Raw genomic sequence first — 4,608 nt, 5'->3', positions numbered from 1 at the left:
GCCTGGAAGAAGTGGTAGTCAGTTGGTGCAAGTTCTGGTGAATATGGTGGATGACAGAGAGTTTTCAAGTCTAGCCTCTGTAGTTTGAGCAGACTTGTTTGTGCGACATGTGGTTGAAGTCGTCTTGCAAGAGGATTGGCGTGTCTCTGTTGACCAATCTTGGCTGCTGAATCACAAGCATCCTCATCATTTCATCCAGTTGGTTTCAGTAGACATCTGCTGTAATGGATTGACCAGGTTTAATGGAGCTATAGTGGTAATACCAGTGCTGGACTATCAAACAGACACCATTAGCTTTTTTTGATGAATATTTGGTTTTGGACTGTATTTCAGCACTTCATCTTTGTCCATTGTGCTGAATGCTTGCAATTGTCAAAAAGAATCCATTTTTCATCACACATAACAATACGGTGTAGAAATGGTTCACCTTTATGTCGTGACAGCAAAGAAAAGCAAGCTTCCAGATGACTTCTCTTCTCATGCTCATTTAATTCATGTAGAACCCATCTATCCAGCTTCTTTACCTTGCTGATTTGTTTCAAATGGTCCAAAATTATTGGAATAGTAACATCAAACCTGGCTGCTAATTCACACGTAGGATTCACTTCCACCATAGCTTTCAGCTCATCATTATCCACCTTGGTCTCAGGTTGCCCACGTGGCTCATTTTCAAGATTAAAATCACCATAATGGAACTTCTCAAACCATCAATGTACTATGTGCTCATCAGTCACATCCTTCCCACTTTGTTGATATTTCAAACTATCTGTGCTGCATTCGTTCCATGATGGAATTCATATTCGAAAATAACACAAATTTTTGACTTATCCGTGGTTTCACAAAAATTGCTCTAAAAATGTGAAAGATAATCATAGGGCAAAATCTGCATTTGAAAGACTGAGGGTGTACCTTCACAATAAACATAAAATAAGAAGTGTAAAAGTGAAATAATGTGGGCTGGCAGGGTGGCTCATGCCTGTAATCCTAGCATTCTGGGAGGCCGAGGTAGGTGGATTGCTCGAGGTCAGGAGTTTGAAAACAGCCTGAGCAAGAGCAAGACCCCTGTCTCTACTATAAATAGAAAGAAATCAATTGGCCAACTAAAAATATATAGAAAAAAATTACCCGGGCATGGTGGTGCATGCCTGTAGTCCCAGCTTACTTGGGAGGTTGAGGCAGGAGGGTTGCTTGAGCCCAGGAGTTAGAGGTTACTGTGAGCTAAGCTGATGCCATGGCACTCTAGCCCGGGCAACAAAAGTGACACTCTGTCTCAAAAAAAAAAAAAAAAAAAAAAAGTGAAATGTCAGAGATATCAACTATCAAAGGTAGTACTTAAGGAAATCGGACATTTTATATTTAATAACGTAAAATAAAAAATTCCGTTAGAGGAAGACAGTATTATCCTGGGCCTGAAAGTATTTCTATAAATAATGTTTTGTTGTTGTTGTTGAGACAGAGTCTCGCTCTGTTGCCTGGGCTAGAGTGCAGTGGCATCATCATAGCTCACAGCAACCTCAAACTCCGGGGCTCAAGCAATCCTGCCTCAGCCTCCCGAGTAGCTGGGACTACAGGCATGCGCCACCATGTCCAGCTGATTTTTTTCTATATGTAATAGTTGGCCGATTCATTTCTTTCTATTTTTAGTAGAGACGGGGGTGGGTCTCACTCTTGCTCAGGCTGGGTTCGAACTCCTGACCTTGAGGGATCCTCCCGCCTCGGCCTCCCTAGAGTGTTATGATTACAGGCATGAGCCACTGCACTGGCCTATAAATAATTTTTCAAAAACAATGTAAAGCTCCCAAAACCTAAAAATAAAAATAGTGGGTACAATAGATAACAGAAACAGATTTAGGGCTGGGCATGATGGCTCACGCCTGTAATCCTAGCACTCTGGGAGGCCAAGGCGGGCTCATTGCTCAAGGTCAGGAGTTCGAAACCAGCCTGAGCAAGAGCAAGACCCGTCTCTACTATAAATAGAGAGAAATTAATTGGCCAACTAATATATGTAGAAAAAAATTAGCTGGGCATGGTGGCATTTGCCTGTAGTCCCAGCTACTCGGGAGGCTGAGGCAGGAGGATTGCTTGAACCCAGGAGTTTGAGGTTGCTATGAGCTAGGCTGATGCCACGGCACTCACTCTAGCCTGGGCAAAAAAGCAAGACTCTGTCTCAAAAAAAAAAAAAAAAAAAAAGAAAAGAAACAGATTTAGAAGGTCTCCAGATACTGAAATTATCAGTATAGACCACAAAACAATTATTTTTTGTTTGTTTTATAAATCTTTTGCTTTAATAAATAAAGCATTTTCATGGCTTAGGTTTCAAATCACATTTACAGATGAAGAAAACTTCTAGGCCCAAATAGGTAATGGTGAAGCTAGTACTGCTGGGAGGAATGCATGTGCCACATGTGTTTTAAACCTAAAGAGCAGAGACCTCAAGGCAGAGAACACCATACACATCACCTTCTAGACTAGATAACTGGGAGCCAACGAGCCGGAGACCTGGCGAAGTTCATGCAGCCACCATCTGATCCCGTCACCTAACGCTGCAGGACCAGCTGAGAGCTGTGTTGCTCTGAGATGAACTAGAGGTGGGGCCTGATCATATCAAGTGAAAGGTTCTCCCACTGTTAACAATTAGGCCAAGGGCATTGGCCACAGAAGGGTGTCCACTGATAAATACACAGCAATATTAGGACAGCAAAGAGGAAGCTACACAGACACTCTCGTTTCTTCAAATACCAGAAGCTTCCATACTGTCACAGTAGAGCAATGGATGGACTCCGTCTTCTAAAGGCCTAGTCCAAAAACTTCCTATTGGCACCTGCACCACACAACGCTCCTGTACTTGTGGCATCATCTGCTGGGCTATGAGGTCCAGCTGGCTTTCTAGGGTGGTGGAAATCTTTATTTTATGACCCCGATTATAGATCTCAATGCCACCAGCTATTTCCTCAGGCAAGCAGGGCTCTTGATCAATCTGGACATCAACATCATTTTCAGTGGCAATTTTGTACGTAGGGATCGCCTTTTGCACTGTAGCCTTTGCCAGAGGTAAATCTTGTTTCCTGCAGTGAACAATCAATCATTCAGGGCTCCAGCAGCTGGTATAAACCCCTGGAGGACCAGTCCACCCAGCAGCACGTGGTACCTGGTTGTACCTTTTACCACCTTGCTGAGTCTCTGTTTTGCTTCATTAAGTAGGTCTTTGATAAGGACACCTCTAGCTTTGAGGACTCTGAGCCTTACTTGATTCATCAAATTGGACATCTGAATTTTCTTCTGCTGCTCAATCTTCTCTTTCTTCTCATAGTATTTCCATCATCTTCAGTCTTTGGGTTTGCACAAGCCGACCCTTTTCAATGTTGAGTTCTTCTCCTGCCTTTGCAACTATTTCTTCTGCCTTTTCATTGGCTTCTTGTTCAACAAAAGCCATCATATGCTTAATCTGCTTTAAGCAATGCTAGGCCCGTGGGGAACAGGCTCAAGTTGAGGTTGAGGAGAGCAGTAGGAGGAATGGGTAGAGGAAAATTCGGCCACAAAACAATTATTATATTTAAGGAATAAAAGCCAAGATTGGAATAATTAGTTGGGAACTGAAAACTTTTAAAATTGATATAGTGGATTTTTTTTTTTTTGAGACAAGAGTCTCACTCTGTTGCCTGGGCTAGAGTGCCATGGCGTTAGCTTAGCTCACAGCAACCTCAAATTCCTGGGCTCAAGCAATCCTTTTGCCTCAGCATCCCGAGTAGCTGGGACTACAGGCATGTGCCACCATGCCCGGCTAATTATATATATATATATATATTTTTTTTTTTTTTTAGTTGTCCAGCTAATTTCTTTCTATTTTTAGTAGAGACAGGGTCTTGCTCTTGCTCAGGCTGGTCTCGAACTTCTGACCTTGAGTGATCCTCCCACTCGGCCTCCCAGAGTGCTGGGATTATAGGTGTGAGCCACCATGCCCAGCCTAGTGGATCTTTTTTTTTTTTTTTTTTTTTGAGACAGTCTCACTTTGTTGCCCAGGCTAGAGTGAGTCATGTGGCATCTGCCTAGCTAACATCAACCTCAAACTCCTGGGCTCAAGCGATCCTCCTGCCTCAGACTCCCGAGTAGCTGGGACTACAGGCATGTGCCACCATGCCCGGCTAATTTTTTCTCTACATATTAGTTGGTCAATTAATTTCTTTCTATTTTTTTAGTAGAGACAGGGTCTCGCTCTTGCTCAGGCTGGTTTCAAACTCCTGACCTCGAGCAATCCGCCTGCCTCGGGCTCCCAGAGTGCTAGGATTACAGGCATGAGCCACCACGCCTGGCCATAGTGGATCTTTTTAATTAAAAAAAAATTCTTTTAGGCTATTCAAGTGAAGCAGTGGGTTATAGTGGATTTAAAAGGAAAAAAATTATGGAACTGAAAATTACAATAACCAAAATTAAGAAATGGAACAGAAAGTGTAAGCAGCATGTTAGATATAACAGGAAATAAAAATTAATAAACTGGAATACAGGTCAGAAATAAATATCTAGAATTATGCATAATAAAGTAAAATTATAGCAGATGTACAGGAGAAAATGGATGTCACAATGGAAAGGTAAGTAAAGTCCTATCAAGAA

The 4,608-nt window shown here is 42.3% G+C and overlaps 1 pseudogene; it reads right to left on the bottom strand.

Moving 5' to 3' along the window:
* Positions 1-2,435: 2,435 nt before the first annotated feature.
* On the bottom strand, positions 2,436-3,605 carry LOC105873087 (V-type proton ATPase subunit E 1 pseudogene; annotated as a pseudogene).
* Positions 3,606-4,608: the final 1,003 nt, after the last annotated feature.

The sequence above is a fragment of the Microcebus murinus genome, chromosome 2, assembly GCF_040939455.1.
Source record: "Microcebus murinus isolate Inina chromosome 2, M.murinus_Inina_mat1.0, whole genome shotgun sequence".
Classification (NCBI taxonomy): Eukaryota; Metazoa; Chordata; class Mammalia; order Primates; family Cheirogaleidae; genus Microcebus; species Microcebus murinus.
This window is presented reverse-complemented; position numbering and strand designations above follow the sequence as displayed.